This window comes from Peromyscus californicus, unplaced genomic scaffold (genome assembly GCF_007827085.1).
Source record: "Peromyscus californicus insignis strain IS unplaced genomic scaffold, ASM782708v3 Scaffold_11__1_contigs__length_118956290, whole genome shotgun sequence".
NCBI classification, from domain to species: domain Eukaryota; kingdom Metazoa; phylum Chordata; class Mammalia; order Rodentia; family Cricetidae; genus Peromyscus; species Peromyscus californicus.
The window spans coordinates 27,926,631-27,946,203 of NW_026294402.1; the positions used below are offsets into that span (position 1 = coordinate 27,926,631).

A 19,573-nucleotide genomic window follows, 5' to 3' on the forward strand; every position below is an offset into this window, starting at 1 on the left:
AAGATGAATTGCCAAACAAGCTGATTCAGGGCCCACATGAAAAATTACAGTTGTGTAGGACATTCTTGCCATGTCTGCAAGGAAACAGCATCCCTTTGTCATTCAAGCCAGAGACCATGCCCTCAGTGCCCCACCACTTCCGTGAGGGACAGTGACAGTGAGGAGCCCTCTCCAAACTGCTTTGGAGATAATGGGCATCAATGATGGAGACGGGAGACAGGGAGAGTGCAAAGAAAGGAATTGGTGCTGGGTGACGGTGGCAGACCTTTGGGTTACCACTGGAGACTGACAGGAGTCACCATGGGTAATGAGATGTGGGAGCAGGTACCAAGGTGCAGCTGCAGCAAGCAGGTAAGAGTACAGTGCCAGGGCATTTCCACTCTCCCTTGTAGCCCTGCCTCATCAGCAGATGATGCTACTTACTGTGTGCTCTAGAAAGATCTTTAGTTGAACTTTAAAGCTTTTAATGTTTAAACTCAAAACTCTTACGTGTACTTCAAATTCTTTATAGGAATAAGCATCACGCTGTGGTGAGATGCTGGGAACCCCTGTCTTCGGTGAAGCAGACTGGGTATAAGAAGAGCATCAGTGGAGGAGTTCACCACTGTTTTGGGGGGAGTTCACCACCATTCTTGGTTTCTAATGAGTTTGCTTCTCCTATGGACTTGGGACAATGATGATTACATTCAGAAAAGAATGTTTTCTTGGAAAGACTTGTTGGGTTCATGTTGCTTAAAAATGGGTTCTCTACCCTGTGTGATGCTGAGCTCTAAGATTTCTTATCACCCCAATGGTGGTCACTAGAAGGAAGCCCCAGACAGGCTCGGGAATTGGTTCCTTAGATGCAATTTTGCGTTCTATAGTTAGGATGGGCTGGTACTTCAACTCCAGAGCCATAGACCCAGAAGGTGGCATCTGCTCCTTGCTCCAAGCTGCTAAGTGCTCTAGAACATTGGACACCTTGTGGTGTCACCTTTCCCTAGAGTTCTTTCAGAGGAGCTACTTGAGGTAGTGGGCTGAGCTCTGAGCTAAAGCAGTGGAGTAGCAGATAGCCTGCTTTTGCCCAGCGAGACTCCCTTCCCACAATCCCTTGGTTCAGGGAGCCAGCAGATGTGTGCTACCAATGACTGATACATTTGCTCTGATGAAGACTGCCTTCCTTACCTAGTATGGATAAAGTTCCATATGGTAAGTTCCCTATGACTTCTAATAAACCTAGTCTTAAATTATAAAAATAAATAGAAACAGAAGACAATAAGCAAAGCTCTTACTAATTGCAAAATTATGTTTACACGAAACACCTAATTCAGCCCTCTCAGCAATATAATGAGAACTGTATCTATTTTGACCTCATTTTTTTTTTCAGGTGATAAAATTGATATTCAGAGAAGTGAAGGAGCTTCTGAGGATGATGTGGGATTTCAACCCAGGCCTTCTGCTTGGGCACATAAGCACCACCACTCCCTGGTTCCTTGGTGAGAACCTTCGTTTGTCCAGTTAGACAACTGGACCTTTGAAAGTGACTTTTGTAGCTTCAGTCTTTGGAGTCAGAGAAGGTCTAAATACCAATCCAAGCGCCACTGCTGTTCCTTGAGTTCTCAGCAGCATGTCTTTATATTGTAGGAACCTTGTTTTCTCACCTGTAGCTTGGGGGTGTCAACAAGCTCTAATCCGGTTTGTTGTAAACAAAAACAAAATGACATAATCTGAGTAAACTGCCTAATTGTTTCTTCAATGTTCTTGGAACATAGTAAATGCTTACACACTTAGATTTAAAGCTGGTACTAAGAGATGGCCAGAGAATGTTTGCAGTGGAGATGGAGCCTGAGCAACGCCTTCTTCTCCCCTGTGTGTTTTCTCAAGGGGCTGATAGCTCAAGGAGAGAGGCCAATTTGCTTGGTGTCTTTTTTTTTAAAGTCTTGGACAACCATCCTTTTTCTGACCTTCCACATCAGAGCCCTGAATGTGGCCTTGGGACACAGGGTTTGCAATAGCTGTACCTGGGCTTCTAGGATCAGCCACAGCACTCACTCCCCTGGTTCTCCAGTTTGCAGATGGGGCATTTTGAAAGTGCCAAGCCTCCATGACCATGTGAGATCATTCTCCCAGTAAGCCTATCTGTGATCTACCCATCAGTCCATGTCTCCTATTGGTCTTGCTTCTCTGGAAATCCTAATTCAGTTGGACAACTGGCTCCAGAATGCCAAGCAAAATTCCTCCCCAAAGAATGCAGACCTTGGAGCCAAGTCTTGGAGATGTTGCCACCTATTCCAGGAAATAGGTGATATTTTATATACTCTGCATATAACCTCAAAATCCCTTCTGTTTTTCTTTGGCCACAGTGTGTCTGAAACCTACGTTAGCCCTCAATGCATCCTTCAGTACTGGGCATTGTGTCCCCAGTTGGAGAAGCATTCTCTGACACTTTCAGGTGGAACCAACCATTTCCTTCCCAGGATTCCTCTATTACAACAGTCCCCCCATGCAGCTGCTGGCATCCTGTATCCCCATAGGCACTTCATACCAGACTGCTGCAGTCATGAACCATCACAGCCCATGGGCTCGGGAGCTTATTTATTTTCTGATTATTACATTTAAACCCGTGGGTAACATGACAATGTCCCATTCACATCTCCCCTCCTGTGCCTAGAGTGGCATCTGGTACTAAGTAAATGTCTCTGAATGAGTCAGAGAGAGAGAGAGAGAGAGAGAGAGAGAGAGAGAGAGAGAGAGAGAGAGAGAGAGAGAGAGGACTGATGAAGGAGAAATCATTTGACTGTTATTGACCAACTTTCATCTAACTTTGCACTTAATTGTTCCTACTCCATGTAGGAATTAGGATGAGAGTGCCACGAGAGCATGCACATTTTGTCTGGTTACCAGGGTGGCTTCAGAATCCTGACAGAGCCCAGCATGTTAAAAATTCAATGCATGCTTGTTGGATGAGTGGACTCAGTAGTAGGTATTTGAGGAAAGCTCAGCAGCCTGTTTGGGAGGCAAGCAGCTAAATCCGAACCTTATGTAACTCCTTGACCATGGATGGCCATTTTCTAGGTACTATCCACAATTCTTATGCTTTCATTTACATCCCTTAACAAGGAAATCTACATGAAGAAATCAGGCGGTCATTTGGGATGGGTTGTGGATCTCTGGTTTGTCCTCTTCCTACCTCATTGGTGCTCTCTGGAGTAAAGGTCTCTGGAGTAAAAGGTCATCTAAAGGTCTACTTCTAAAAAAAATCTTTCTCTCCTTTTGCCATGGTGGTCTTTTGCTTCTCTAATAGCACCTGCCTTTCTGAATCATGCCCTCTCTCTGTGTGTCTGTCTCTATTTGTCTGTCTCTGTCTCTCTGTCTCTGTCTCTCCCTTGTCTCTCTCTGACTGGCTCGGGCCCTACCATTTTCATGCCCCACCTCTCACAATGCTGACCAGGAAGCTCCTGGAAAACTCTGCCTTGGCTCTGGCTGAGGCAAAGGAGAAGGAGGCACCGTATGAACTCCGTCACAGATGTTGGCGGAACTCTCATTAAGTCTTGCATGCTCGGGAGCCATTGGAATAAGGACTGGCACCCTGTTTTTTGTTTGTCTTTAAACTGACATAAAACAAAAGGTCCTGTTTCAAAGGTTAAAGATCTGGCAGGTTGGCGATAATTGTTGAGTCTGAAACAAGCATAGGCTGCTCTTCTAAACAGTTTGTTTCACTAATCTGCATTTCCATTCCTCCTTCCAAGTGAAGGGTGTTGTTTCCTTGAAGGCTCTGCCTTCTCAATCTCTCCAGGTTGAGGTCAGGCCTCCTGGTGACAGAGACAAGGCTCTTTCAATAGCTTCACAACCAAGAGAGGTGGTATCCATGGCCAAAGTAACAGAGACCATAGTGCTAGCACATGCTTGCACTCACCCCGTTTACATAGCACAGACTCAGTGAATACCAGAAGAAGCCATGCAGGGACTTGATTCACTAATAAAATTTCACTTATTTTGGAATTTGTCACATATATTCATATACATGTGCTCATCTCTGTATACATACACACATTTATTCCTCTTACATTCACAAATATACCTTCTAACTTCTGTTTTCCCTAGTTAAGTTACCAGTTGCTTTCCATGTCAGTTGAATGATGGAGGTCATGGACTGAGTATTGTCATAGGATGAATGATGAGCCAATAAGTCCATCCCCAAACAGCTTAGTTAAAGGAGACACGGAAAAGGCTGTACAGAGACAAAGAAAGACACCCAGAGTGCCTGGAGGTCTCCACACTCTATTCAGGAACATTCCGAAGAAATTTTCATTACACATCATCTTATGAACAGGAGGATTGAAATAAGATTCATGGGTCCCTGTGAGAGAAGAGAAATTCCAGATGCCTTTCCCATTTTCACTACGTTAAGCTGAGTTTCCATTTCTAACAGAGAGAGGGGCACAAGACATGGGGCAAAGAGGCAGTAATTTCCCACCAACTCATCCCTCTCCTTTCGCCATGTCCCACTTTGGATCTTGTAAGGAAGATTTCAGTGGCTGATGAACTTTGCTGGAGGTGAAGGGGAAAAGGAATGTCAAATTCCCTGTTGCTACCCCTGTTCAGTGGGTCCACAGAGCTGATCCCCGACTGGTGCTCTGCAAAGCTAATCTCTGGCATATCCGCTACCCAGGGTCATGGTGGGGGAACACAGGAGGTTTGGCATTTTATTGCATTCTTTGCATAATGACATGAATTTCCTTCTCTTGTCAACCTGAGGGCATGCAAAATGCTGACAACTCTCTTAGGCGCAGAGCTGCCTTTCTTTGCTTTGGGAACTGTTCTGCATCAGGAGAAACACCAGCCTGCAGTGGAACTCTCCAAAGCACAATGAAGTTCCAAGAGGGGGACCTGCTGTGTTCTAGGCAAGCCTTCTGTTTCCTTTTCCTCATTAGTTACTAGCCACATGCCCACTCCTTGCCCATTATTTCCCTCCCTAGAGGCCCAAAGGGGAGGGAAAATGAAAAGATAATTTAATGGAAGGCGGGGTAAGGAAGAAGTGGGAAACACCTGTCAGTCACCCACACCCATGCTAGTGTGCCTCAGTTATATTTTACCCCAAAATGGCCATATCAGTATTTACAGTCTTGTCTCTTCCATTAAGAGCCAGAGTCTACTTTTTCCTCTTCTATTAGTAGTCTATTAGCTACTTTTCTCATTTCTGTAACCAAAATAGCTGACAAGAAGCAAATTAAAAGCGAAAGGGTTTATTCTGACTTAGAGTTTGAGGTGATCCCATTCGTCATGGTGGGGAAGGTATGGTGGCCGAAAAATGAGGTGGCTGGTCACATGGCACTCCTGGTCTGGATGCAAAGAAAGACCAATGCTAATGTTCAGGTTGCTTGGTCCTCTGGGATCCCAGCCCTTGGGATGGTGCCACTGGTATTCAAGTAGATCTTCCTTTATCAGTTAAACCTTTCTGGAAGCATCCTCATGGACAGACCCAGAGACACGTTTCCATGGAGACTCCAAATCAACCAAATGACATGACAATGAAGATTAACCTTTACACCCTTGGAGCCAGAAAGAACTTTGTGGTCTTGCTTGACCTCAGAGACTAGATGATAAACAGCAATAATACTTCCACCCCCTTCGTATTAGTCTTTGGGAGTCATCACCACGCTACAAGGACAGCCAAAGCAGTTCAAGAAGATCTGCGGGAAAGGACTGCATACCCAAACAGGGAGGAGTTGAGGCCACCAGCCACCAGCCAGAAAGAACCTCCAGATTGTAAGTGCCAATGAGCCATTAAATAGAGTGTATGGAGTTCCTGAGCACTGTAGCTGATTTGGCACTCATTTTTTTATGCAGCCATAGTGATTGGAAATGTTCTACAGCTAATGGGTGGCAAGACAAACCATACTCAAAGAATATAGGGGGTGATTGAGTATCTTTTTACTGTGGCTTTTGACACAGCAGAAATCAGCACCATGACTGACAGGATGGAGAAACTGAGACACAGAGAATAACCATTCTAGGTTCATGCAGTGAAAGGGAATCAATGTTGGGATAAGCTCCCCCATGACGGTGTTGTAGAGCTGCTGCTCTCCATCAGGTAGGAAGCAGCGGTGGCTGTCGCTCAGAAGCACGGTGCTCACATAAGTTGATGCAGCCCTAGGTTTATCCCCAATACCCTGAAGCAAAGCACCAAACAGACAAGGACCACATCTTTAGACTAGATGGGTTAAAGAGCTAGGTGTGGTGGCTCACACCTGCATCCTGACACTTGGACCTTAAGGTTAGTAGGACCCAGAATTTGAGGAGCCAGCCCAGGTTACTTAGTGAGATCTGTCTTTAAAAAGTAAAACTAGAATAGGTATTATTTGATTATGTTTCCAAGAGACTTTTGCAACCACGACCTTTTAAGATGTGACTTGGGATTCTCAAGGCACCCAAGGAAAAGGAAACCAAGGCTTAAGGAGACACAAGACTTGTCTGAGGTTCCTCAACTCTGGAATTCCTGCTCTAGTTGCCAGACCATAGGGATCATAGGCTCTTGAGCCATTTCCAATGTGCCCTCTCTTATCCCAGGCTGCACACACACATAGCCGGACCCTTCTCAGAGCCTTGGGAAGCCTGGCTTGCCTTGAGTAACTTTCTTGCTCCTCCCTCCCCTGCTTCTGAGACCTCTCTCTTCTGCCATGGTTTGAATGGGTCTCCTGTAGTTCTTGCCGGCAGGAATGGATCACTGTCTCTATTGTAGAGTGGATTAGTCACAAGGGCACCCAGTTCAGGTCCCTCTTCCTCACAAGTACTTCTTTCTCTGTCTCTCTCTCTTTCGTCATCTACTCCTGTTCTCCGCCCTCTCATCTTTTTCCTTTCTGTCTCTCACCATGTGAGAACAGCACAAGAAGCCCTCGCCAGATATGTGATATATTATATCCTCCCATTTGCAGAAGCCATGAGCCAAATAAAGATCTTTTTTATTAGAATCGCCAACTTGTGGTGCTATGCTACAACAGCACAAACACACACAAAGATACCCTCCCTCCCCATCTTAAATTGCTACTTCTGCAGTGGATGGCCCAGAGAAAGCTGGTCCACTGAGACTCCAGTGACAGTGAGATTCCTTGTAGATGAAAGGATTGTTGGGATTAATAAATTAAGATGAGCCAAGCTGGGCGGTGGTGGCGCATGTCTTTAATCCCAGCAGTCGGGAGGCAGAGCCAGGCGGACTCTGTGAGTTCGAGGCCAGCCTGGTCTACAAAGCGAGTTCCAGGAAAGGCGCAAAGCTACACAGAGAAACCCTGTCTTGAAAAACCAATATATATGTATGTGTATGTATCAAGATGGGCCTAAGTGGGTTAGGAGGACAGGATCTCTGAGACCTCTCAGAGCATGCCACACCTTAGGATCCAGAGCCCGGCCATCGACTAACTGTGCCTCCCATTAGATGCTTCTCCAGGTCTGTCGTGGTGGGTGTGTGACTTTGCCTGTTCACTTTGCGTTTTCACCGTCACTTTTTTGACTGTAACCACATTTAAAGGGCATTTCTAAAGATCAAAGTTGAGCTTTCCTCCCACAGAGGAGATAATACTGCTGAAAAGAAAAAAGTGCTGAATGTGGGAACTCACAGGAAGGGGGAGACAAGGCTTTTCTGTGTTCCAAGAAGAGAATATTTCGCACTATGGTTTTACTTTCTGTTCCCCCCACTCTGTCTGTCTGTCTCTGTCTCTCTGTTTCTGTCCCTCCTCCTCCCTCCCTCCGTCCCTCCATTCCTCCCTCCCCCCTCTCTTTCTCTCTCTCTCCGTTGTATGTATATGTGTTGACGTGTGTACATATGTGGAGGTCAAAGGTTGCCATCAGGTGTCGTCCTTGTTCATCCTCATTTTTTAAAATATTTTTTTCATGTAAAATATTTTAATCATATTCTCCCCCCAGCTTTTTGATCTGGCACTCACCAATGTGGAAAGACCGGGTAGCTAGTGAGCTCCAGGAACCCTCCTCTTTCTCTCCAGACTTAGGGCTCTAGACCACGCGCTTCCTCATCTGGTTTTTGTGTGGGTCCTGGCGAACTGAACTTGGGTCCTCATGCTGGCAAAGCAATCTGGTATTGACTAAGCTATCTTCCTAGTCCCTGCTTTCTATTTCATCCCAATGACTCTGACCATATAGGAATCTGCTTTTTCTAGAGGACAGTGGAGACAGGGTTCTTGGTGAAGATCTGTGTAGCTAACATCCTCCCATCTGACCATCTGGGGATAGTCTCTTGAGATAACAAAGTGGAGGTGACCTAAAGTGGACCCCATGTTGCCACAGGTCTGGGTAGAGTGGAGGTAGGTTGTTGACTGAGTGCAGTGAAGAACTTTGAAGGTCTTCCCTATTCTGCCCGATCTGATATGGTTAAAAAAAAAAAAAAACTCCGAGTGCCACAGGAGGATGGTAAAAGAGAATGCTCAGTCAAGAGCAAAACCAGGGGCCACAGGTCAGCCTAGCTCAGGTGAGCTGCCCTTGGGAGGCTACTAAGACACAACAGAAGACATGGTTTCTATTTTGCTGTGAGACTATTCTGCCTGATTTCTGCAGGTGGCAGTACCAGTCACATGAAATACTGGAGTACTAGTTGTCACCATCCAAACTCATGTTGAAACTTGACCCCAGAAGTGTATTTGAATTGTCTTTGGAGGCAAGGGTTCTGAGGAGCAGTCTGGAGTACATGAGGTCTTGAGGTGGGGCCCTTGTGATTGGGTTAATGATTTTTTTATCAGTAGGGGAAAGAGAGACTCAAGTTAGGGAGCTTGCTCTGTCTCATTAAGATACCCACACCAACTCATAACTGCAGAATTCCCAGCAGCAAGAAGGTTCTCACCAGATCCCAGTGGATGCTGATACCATGCTCTTGGGTGTAAAAGCCTCCAGCACCATGAGGAAAGTAAACCCCCATTGTTTATAAATCAGCCAGTCCTGGTTTTTAGTCATAGCTGTGGAAAACAGACTAAGACACTCCCCCCCCCCCCCCCCCCCCCCGTTGAGCCCCTCCTCTCTCAATCTCATCCCAGAGGACTGAGAATCTTCTAAAACTTTGCTCCAAAACCAAGAGCAGTGTTTTGGTGCATGTGTCACATGGGCATCATAGATGTGAATGTGTCCCTGACCTGGAGAATAGTCTTCTGACACCAGAGATAGGCTGAGGATGGGGAACTGAACCAGGAGCAGCCTATCTCCTGCAGAGCAGCCCTGTCCACGGTTGCTATCGTCAAGGTTATGGAGAAGGAGCAAGGAAGAACATTCCATATTCCTCTCCTGATTTTGATGACTGTTGTTTTAAAAATGTATCCTAACAAAAGGTACCAGCTACCAGCTACCAGCTGGGTCAGTGTTGAACTGTATTGGCTGAGGGGCTTTGGGCAGGTTACCTGTTCTCTTGGTTTCTGGACATTGTGAGCTATCTTCAGGTATTTCCATGATGTCAAATGCTCCGATTTCCCTGACGACACAAAGCTGAAACTCAGAAGAGAGACTACAGAGCTTCCCATGTCGTAGAGTCTGAATTTCTCTGACCTTGGAGACAACAGAGCAGCCTGGAGCCAGGACAGAGGTCCTGAGCTTTTCTACCCCTTCCCTTGAGAGTCAGGCCATTAAGAAGTAACCCCGAGGCTTAGTTGGTGAAAGTTTTACCTGGAAACTGGAGCAGGACCTCCATTCAGTTACTGAAGAGGTACCTGAAGACCCCAAATGACTATGGAGGGAGATGAGAAGGCCATGAAAATCTGAAAGCCTTCTCCTTCCCCAGGGGCAGTCAGATGCTTGTCCTTCAGGGAAGTGGCATTCTTTCTGCCAGTTTGTCTAAGCATTGGGAAGAGGAAAAGTCATAGGTGGCTGGTGCCCTGGGGTATTTCTTTGACTCCTGGGGTTATGGGAGCTTTTTTTTCCTTATGTACTGACTCTAATACTATCAGTTCCCCGAAGAGAAGGGCAGTGCCAGCCTCCCTCTTCTGCTCCTCCCTCAGTTGCTTGAGTACTTTCCAGCACCTAGTGGATATACAACCTATTATTCTGATGAATAAAAACTGCGAAGCATGATGGGAAGGGCAGAGACACGTTCTTGCTCATCCAACACTTCTCTCATAGGCTGACATCTTGCCTTCTGTACTTTAAGCATGTTTCAGGAAGCCTTGACCATTACTCTCCATCCCTGCCTGGTCCTCTCTTTCAAAGCCAGCCACATCCCGTGGCTGTTCCTAATGCAAAGCCACTGAGTGCTCTCACCAAACAACAATTTGTCTTTTTCTTAGAAGCCACAACCTGATCCTCCAGTTTTCCCATGTGACAGTTACCATGGCAAACAGAGTCCGCAGAATCACCAGAAGCCCTGGAGAAGAAACACACAGAAGGGGTCCCTCTGCTCCCATCCCTCCACCAACCCTTGAGGAACCACCTACAACAGCAATTCTCAACCCTGTTGGTCTCAACCCCCACAGGGGTGGTATATCAGATATTTACAATACGATTCATAACAGTGGCAAAACTACAGTCATGGAGTAGCAATGGAATAAGTTTATGGTTGGGGGCCGCCACAACATGAAGAACTGTATTAAAGGGTCACAATGTTAGAAAGGCTGAGAAACACTGATCTAGAAGGAGGACAAAGGCAGAGGCAGTCCCATGACGCAAGGCCTCCTGCTCACATTAACTTATAGGGAGGTCCAAGCCAATAGGCTCAGCTGGTACTGTTCTAGGAGACTGCCATTTCAACTTGATGGGCAGAGCAGGCATAACACCAGAGACTCCATGTTACTTCATTTCCTCCCGAGGTGTGGAGATGAGAGATCCCTGAATCCACTTCCCAGGTCTACATGGCTGTTTCCTTTCTATGATTCATGGCTGGGAGGCAGGCTTGGTGACCTCATGCCCATCAAGTGGGGAGGCAGCTCAGCCTTGAGTCCTGAGGGTGCAGTATTTCTAGCTAGCACATCTGGATGAACCATTCTATCCAAGGTGTTTAGTTTTTCTGTGGCCCCGGGGCATATGGTTACCATATTGTTACGGCAACATGTGGCCAAAACCTTGCGGATGGGAGGAATGGAAGGAGGTGGTGTCTGAGGAGGGCCATTTTCTGGACCGGCTGAGCAGCTCAAGGCCTCTGCTCGTCTCCTGTGTTGTTTGTCCTGGTCCTTGTTAGCATCCTCTGTGCCTTCTCCCATCTGCCTCCGCTCCCGCCCTGTGCTCCCCTTCCAGCTCTTCTGCCTCTTTTGTGTCCTGTTGTCCAGTTTGAGACTCTCTCTGCTCACAGGACAGACCTCCCTGCCCCTTTGCTGTCACTTGTCACCTTTAGGTGAACGTCTGAAACACTGTTTGCTCTTTGGGTATTTGTAAGTACCAAGGTGGATCCAGCTTTCCCCTCATACGGTTGCCTTTTCCATCCCCTCTGCCTACTCAGAGCCCACCCACTCACAAACAGCTCATCTCCTCTCGAAAGCTTTCATGACATGCCAGTGTACTAACCTCTCACGTGGCCTGAGGGCTGCCACGTGCTAGACTTCCACCAACAATTTGGTGCTTTATTCCTGCATGTCACACTTTTTTCTTTTTTGTTTTATTCTCCAAATTGTGTTTTTCATTGTCGTTTTATACACACTTCCATTCTACCTCACTATCTAGATCGATAGTGCTCCAGGGATAGATTTTGTTTACGCTTTTCTAATACACATCATTACCACTTACTATCTAGGTGCCTTGCTCCCTCATCCATAAAATGGGCACAATGATAGAAGATCGTCTAAAGGACTGCCTTGAGTTAACGTGTCTAAAGGGTCCTTGCTGTCCTGGCTGCTTGAGTGGACAACCCAATTGTCATCTCAAATGTTGCCCACAGGGCCAGACATTCAGAATCTGAATTCTGCACCTACTGGATGAAAATTCTGTGACCATACACAAGCTCTTTAATCTGTCTGTGCCTCTGTTTCCTTTTTGATAAAATTTGTTTAGTATGTTACCAAAAAGTAATATCTAATAATAGTTTCCTAACTCTTGTCTGTCACACTGTAAGCACTCCCTAACCCAATCTTACTGTGATTTATGAGTCCTGCTATGGGAAAAACACCTCATCTGTCTGGGTTCACTTCTTGACCTAAAACATTAAAGGACCAAGGTGGATGGTTTTCAAACTTGCTCCCAGGGTTTTGAACCTAAAGTCTGTTGGTGTAGTGATCCTACAACCCGGTTTGCTTGGAGCATTCCTCTTCATGCCTGCTGGTCTCGAAATTGCTTCCTATCGCTGCCCCCCTTTACCTCTCACCATTACACCAATTGAGACGACACATTATATCGCCATCCAGTCTGCTTGCAAACGTGGCTATTTCTGTGCGTGTCGGCTCTGTGGGTGCATCAGCGGCCATGCTTGCTCTCTCCTCCAGAGGGAAGGTAAGGGGAACCGAGGACAGCCTGGTGTGTACAAGAGAAGCCAAGTGTCCTCTCATCATGGGGCTCAGACATCATCTCCGGTGCACAGCTGGTCTCTCAGCTGGCAGCCACCCTCAAAGCTGTCACCCACTGAGTTGGCCTTCGTCCTTGTTTTACTCAAGTGCCAAACCTATTCAGTCTGGCACCAGGGCCGCCTGTCTCTCGGCATCCATCTATAGGAAAAGCAGATATTTTGTGAACAGGCCCTGCCATGGCTCGCCAATGAAAACACCGAAGTAGGATTGCGTGGAGGGACCATTTTTGTCAGCCTCAATAAAACTATTTGTACGGCTACTCCGCTTGAAACCCGCTGATGGGTCCTAGGGACTTGGGACTGGTCTAGTAACTGTAACTCTAGTTACAGAAGGCACTGAGTGTTCTCCTCTTGGAAACTTCTAGAATTAGCAGCCTTGCCCAGCAGACCTGTCTGTCAGTCTCAAGGACAGGTGTTATGGTAGCGGTGAGGCTCTCAACGCTTCACATTCCAAAGTTTAATGGCGAACAGGAAATTAATTACAAGATGAAGATGAGTCCACTAAGCCTCGTTAAAAGTTTCTTAGCTCTTTTGTCCCGCTCTGACTTCCGTTATTTTGGCTCCTGATGTCAAAGGCTATCATATTCTCATATTGCCACTGCTGCTTCGTTTCTACATGCTTGCCATACTCCCATACTTAGGATGCTCTTGCTGACTTCTCAGAGAAGGCCAGTCAACGGCAGCAATTTTCTCAAAGATGGGAGCAAACTTCCCATCGGGTACTATGTGTTCTTATTCCCTCTAATCCTGAGCCAAGAAAGGTTGGATAAACCTCTGTTTATTAGCTCTGGGTTTTCTGGAGATTATATTTGTTGATCTTTCCCAGAATCTGTATCATGTTTTAGATGTTATCAAGACTTTTCCAGCCATTCAAGCAGACATGGCATCTCAGAGAACAACACGATAATTGACCCCCAGCCTCAGGAGAAGGTGACAAGGTGTGAGGGGAAGGGACTCCCAAGGAGGGGGATTCCAGAGGACAAGAGAGCAACAAGCCGAGCAGGAATATGAATGTGAACACTTCACCGACCAAGGGACTTTCCTGGTCACAAACAGCCAACAAGCGCCTTGGGTGAGGACGTCATCTCACCCTCTACAACACACATGGCAGGGAGAGTCGGATCATCATGGCTTGACCATTTCTCCCCAAAGTTCATGTATTGACTACCTACGACCCCGATTCGTACCTAATGGTATCTGGAGGACAATCTTTTGCAGAGTGATTAAGATGGGTTCAGGAGAACAGAGCACCCATGATTGCACTAGTGGCTTTACTTTAAAAGGAGAGAGACCCACCTCAGCACACTTTGTGACTCCCCGTGTGATGCCCTCCTCCATACTATGATGCATCCAGATGGCTTTTCCCAGATGTCAGTGCAAGGCTCTTAGATTTACCAACCCTCAGAACTATAAGAGACAAACATTTCTTCTTTACAAATTATTTCATCTGTGTCCTTTTGTTATAGCAACAGACCATGGACTAAGACGGGCCGAGGCTTATCTTCTAAGGCACTTCTATGAAATAAAGTGCTGTGGCTCTGGGATCAAGGACTTTAGAAGGTAAGGCCCCACAGTCATGTGGCACTGGGTTCTGATGGGCTGGTGACTGGAGCCCTAATGCTGGAGTCTTAGTCGTCTGAACAAATAGAGTTGACACTAGAGACAACGGCTTGGGGCTGTAGTCAGTGTAACCCGTGACTGGTGCTTCTCAAAGGTGAAGCCTTGAGGAAGGCAGCAGCTTTGACTCGTTCATCTTGGGGACTGGCAGGCCGTGTCTGGTAGCACTTCCTTTCTCCTTTTGGGTTAACAATGCTTGCTAGAAAACAGGATCTGTGCTGCTGCACATCCTCTCCCCCTCCGTCTTCACCTGCTGCCCTTTTCGGTGACCTCATCTGACTCCATCCTTGGATGTTGCCCAAACATCACCTAGGTAACCACTCCACATGTGCCCAGCTCTAGCAAGTGCCTCCGACCTGCAGGATGCTCCAGGCTGCTCTGACCCTCTGGAAAGAAGACTATGTACTACTAACCCCCAAGATCCAGCCATCAACACTGATTTAACAGGGAAAAGATCGATCTAAAAAAAAATCGATCTTCTCCTGGAACTCAAAGGGATGACTGGACCAGAGTCCCGTGGTAATAGAAGGGGGTGGGGGCTTCCCCCTCCCTCTAGTGGCAGATTAGCCCATGCTCAATGCTTCAAATTTAAGCGAATGTTTAAGTATCTGCCTTTGATATTCATGTAGAGAATGATGTGGGTTAAGTGAGAGAAGGAGAGGGTTTAGAGTGTGAGAGAAACTAGAGCAGGATGTTCTAGAAGATGAGGCTGAGCATGTGTATGCTCTTTGACGGCCCAACAGTGACCAAGGACTTCTCTGATCTAACGTGTGGATTTCCATGGGCTCTGACTTTCGCAATCACCAAAAATAATAATAATAATAATAATAATAATAAAATAAAAATAAAAAATAAAAATAAAGCAAACAAACAAATAAATGAAGGGAAGGCCAAAGGAAGAATCACATAGCTAGCTCAGATGCTGTCTCTGGGTGCCACTGTTTGCTGTGTGGTAGGAGAATCACTCTCAGTCCCACTCGGAGTGCACCCAAGCTCTGTGGAGCACCCCTTGCATTCTAGAGCCAGAAAACGTGATCACTCTCTGTCCACTCACTCACATGTATGCATTCCTAAATAGAAGCGTTTCCCCACTCGGAAAGTTTCTACTTTCCGGTACCATGAAATCCACGCACATTCAGGGGAAAACACACTTTGAGTTTCGATCTTTTCCAGGGCTAGGGGTTTGGGGTGCAGTCCTCTCTCTAAAGAAGCTGACAGCACAGCAGGGAGCCATAGCTACCAGAAAGTCACATGACAGCTGGCTTTTCTTCTCTGCTACACACAGGGCTTGGAAGGTTGGCCCCTGCATGTATAGGATACAGACAAGAAGTCAAAGTTGGTGACAAGGAGACATCTGGTCCCTTATAACATCAGGGTAAGAGAGTCAAGACTCATGTTCCCTTACAGGTAGGGGTGAGAGGCCCAGCCAGAGTGGCTGGCTGTGGTTCAACCAAGGCCCTCTGTTCTGCAGCAAGAGGAAAATCCTGTCAGAACGGCTTAACGATCTTCTAATATTCCCATGCAATTAAGGCCACATCTGTCTCCCAGGCCCCTGCACTCCTTTGCGAGCCCACAGACAGGAACCAAACAGTCTGTCTTGTCGATCTGGAAGGTAACAAAGAGCTCCATTCATAACTGGAGGCACTTTCTCCATTTTTTTTTTTCAAAGTAAAATAGAGTTTTCACTTTGAGAGTAACCTGTGTGGCAAGAAAGCGAAGGATTTTTCCCCCCTAATAAATCAAATTCAACAGCCTAATAAAATGCTGGCTCCCCTTCCCCCATCCTCCCCTTCCCCCTCCCATCCCCTGTCCCACTCTGCCAGCAATCCTGGGACTAGAGAGGAGTGGGCAAGCCAGGGAGACAGGGGAATGTGAGCAGAGAGTGGAGGGAACTTCAGGTGGAGCACTAGGATTTCTAAGGGCGAGACTGTGTGTGTGTGTGTGTGTGTGTGTGTGTGTGTGTGTGTGTGTGTGTGTGTGTGTGTGTGTGGTGGGGGTATGTAAGAAGTAAGGGTGGGGGCACAGAGTGGGTAGGCAGTTTGCATTTCCCTCCCCTACTTTACCTACTTTCTTAGCCTTTCGGAGTTTGCTTCCTCCGCCCATCCCCAAACATAAAGCTGAGCTTCCGCATCTTTCTTTTCCCTGGAAAAGAGCAAGTGACCCTAGTTGGGAACCTGGCTGGGGAGAAGTGGGGCAAGGGCTCTTGGGCTACACCTGTAGCTGGAAACCCAGCACAAGCTGGTGCATCTCTCAGAGCAAGGCTGTGAGCTCTCCCCCTGCCTTTGAAGCCTCCAGAGAGTGAGTTTGCAGGAGATAAATGCTGATAAGCGTTGAGTTGGTGCTTATCCGCAGCAAACACAGTCTTTTGAGGTTCTCTCTGCACTTGCAGGCAGGGGAGAATCTAATCAGAAAACATCAGGAAAAATACAAAACCCAGCGGCACCGGCTGCTGCCTTTTTCTTTTGTTTTGTTTCAGTTTGCACACTGGAGAGCCCAGCACAGATACTGTCATACAGGACTCGAAAGCAGGTTACTGCCAAGGTTTTGCTTTATTTTTTTTTTATTGTTGTTGTTTTGTTTTGTAATTTTTTTTTGTTTTTTGTTTGTTTTGTTTTTGTTTTTTGTTTTGGTATGGACATCAGTGGATGAAATCTTTTAAATCCTGGACATAAAAAAGAATAAAAGAGCCAAACATTGATAACAATTATGTCAATGTTGTTGTTCAAAGTGCTTTTACAGTCTTGGCATTATCTGACCCACAGGACAACTCTCTAATGCAGGCTGGACAGATGGTTTACAAGTGTCTGAGTTAGGATGTATAACATCCTCAATGCTCTACATCTTGAAGTGGGGTGCCAGGAGTACAAACCAGACCTTTCCTGCTATCAAGATGGGTTCTGCTCATTCTCTCCCATGCAGAGGCTCGGCAATTAGATTACTAGAAGTGAGAGTGGCCTTGAACTTCAGTGGACCACCTGGAAGCACTTGGGAAGCCTCGGCGGCAGTGGATGGAGTCTCTCTGAGCTTTGCACCCTTCAGTAATGAACCTCAGCTGCCCTGTATTTCGATGCACTAGCTCCATGTTATTTCTTGGGGTCGGCTGTTAGTAAGCAGCAGATGCTGAAGAGGTCTGTACTGGTGGAAACAGCACCGAGTCTGTAGCTCTGCCTTCTGATCAACTATGGGCTCTTGAGCAAGCACCATTTCTCAGAATTTCACGTTTTCTTTCTGTAATGAGAGCTATGTCACCTAGGCAGGAGAATGGTTGGAAAAGGGAGGAAAGGGAGAGAGTGTCTGATCCCCTGTGAGAGAATTTCTAAATGAATCCTCTGAAAATTGAGCTACGGTAACATCAAGCTTCATGTAAAGGGGCCACGATTGAGGACTAAGATGAGAAGCCCAGTGGTAGGGCTTGGGTATCCTCGCCCATCCCTCCCAGCTCCAGTGGTGCTGATGTGGGAGCCTGACTCAAAGAAGCACTGCCAGCTCTATAAATCCATAAAAACGATAGGTGATTTCCAGGCCAGTTTTGATGAAGCAGAAAGATCCTGATGACTGAGTCCTCATTTGTATATAAAATAAGCTTCAGGAACCCATTGCATTTGGATAGAGTAGATGGTAAACTTCACCAGCATGGCGGCCAAAGGGCCTGGGACTGGCCTGAAAGAAAGTTTCTGGAGGCAAGAATGTGATTTATGGTTCAAGGGAGTCATCTTAAGCTCCTCGATATACCCTTGGCAGAGGCCTGTAGCAGCACGGAAAAGATGGGACTCATGATGAGTCAACAAGGCTTTCCCTCACTCTCTCTGAATCTTTTACAGGAATATATTTATGTGTTCCCTATTTTTTAAATTAATTTTATGGGTGAAGAGATGGCTCACTCAGTCGGTCAAGCTTAAGATTCTGAGTTTAAACCCACAGAAGTCATTATGAGCTGGACATGGTCATGTACATCTGTTACCCTAGGGCAGGGGCAAAGGGGCAGAGACAGATGGGTCCCCAGAGGTCGCTGGCCAATCACTGAGTGCTACATTCAGTGAGAGACACTCTCTCAAAAGATAAGGTATAGTACAATCAAGTAAGTAAGACACAGGACATTGACCTCCAGCCTTCCCATGCACACATATGTGTGAGATGCATCCCCCATACACTGCATATGCACTCGGGCATACACACGCATTTATGTGCGAGTGTGCACACACACAAATTAAAAAAAAAATTAAAAGATGGAAAACAGGAATGCTCCTAGATATGTTCATGCTTTGGGAAGAAGGACTAAGTTCTCACGGATGGATTATTTAAGTTCCTGTATTTCTTTCCAACGGTGTTTGGCATCAAATCTGGAACTTCATTTGTACTACACCGCTGAGCTGCATCCTCAGCCCTTGGTGTTTGCTTTACTTTAGGTACTTTTGGCCCATTTTATTGCTTTCCTATTGTTTCTGTTTTCTTGAGAAGGGTCTCTCTGTGTTGCTCAGGTTGATCCAACTCATATGCTCAAGTCATCTTCCCACTGAAGCCCCCCCCCAACTGACTGGGGCTACAGGTGTGTGCTACCACATCTGGCTCACTGAACTTCTCAAATTTTGACAGAAGAGAAAAACATCGTGCTGCTGAAAGTGTGTGCTCTGGCCTGGGGGAGGTCATCTACGGAGAAAGGCAAAACCAGTTCTTTCGTAAAGCCTCCATATTTTATCAGTGGCCGGTGAAGGTGGTTGTGTTCATTTTTTCAGGGGGGCCAAAGAATGTGAACATTTCACAGATGAGAGGGTGGAGTCAGGCAGGCACCCAGGCCTCTTCTCTCAAACTCTCAAACTCCACCATGCTCTGTAGGATCTCATGTAGACCAGACTGGCCTCAGGCTCACTGCATAGTCAGGAATGACCCTGAATTTCAGATCTCCTTGCCTTCTGCCTCTGCCTCCTGAGGGCTGCAATTACAGGCATGAACCACCACAGCTGGTTTTTGTGCAGTGCCCGAAATGGACCCCAAAGCTTCATGCGAGCTAGACAAACAATCCACAATGTGAGCAGAACTCCAGGCCCCTTGTCTCCCTCTATTCTGTGTTAGCTGTCCTTCCCCAGACCCCCACGCAGGCCACATACCACCATCTCTGAGTAGCTTTGTGGATACAACAAACTCAGTCTGGAAAGGGATTTTATGAGATCAAATCCCCTTAAGAATGAAATCTAATGCAAAAATATGTCTCTTGACTTTCAAAAGGTAACCAGCCTCCTCTGCTTACATAAACCTAGACTTTTGGAGAATGTCTAGATAGGGAGACAGCCTTGTCCTGGGCTTGGTAAGTATGCTTCCTTGGGGGCACCAGCTGTGGGGGAGTGTAGAGCGATGGGGGGTCCTCTTGTTTATGAGGCCCCAGTTGCAAACACAGATACAAATAACAGTGTATTTTGAAAGCTACCCAAAACTGTGCTATAAATATTCAACTTATGCAAATGTTCTTATAACAGAAAGTATGCACGCAGACAACACAACAGCCAT

At 46.5% G+C, this 19,573-nt stretch overlaps 1 protein-coding gene across 1 annotated transcript in view; it reads right to left on the reverse strand.

The window, feature by feature from the left end:
- The window catches only part of Fli1 (Fli-1 proto-oncogene, ETS transcription factor), a 119,818-nt gene that overhangs the window by 57,723 nt on the left and 42,522 nt on the right, over nt 1-19,573 (reverse strand). The gene's annotated exons all lie outside the window — the stretch shown is intronic.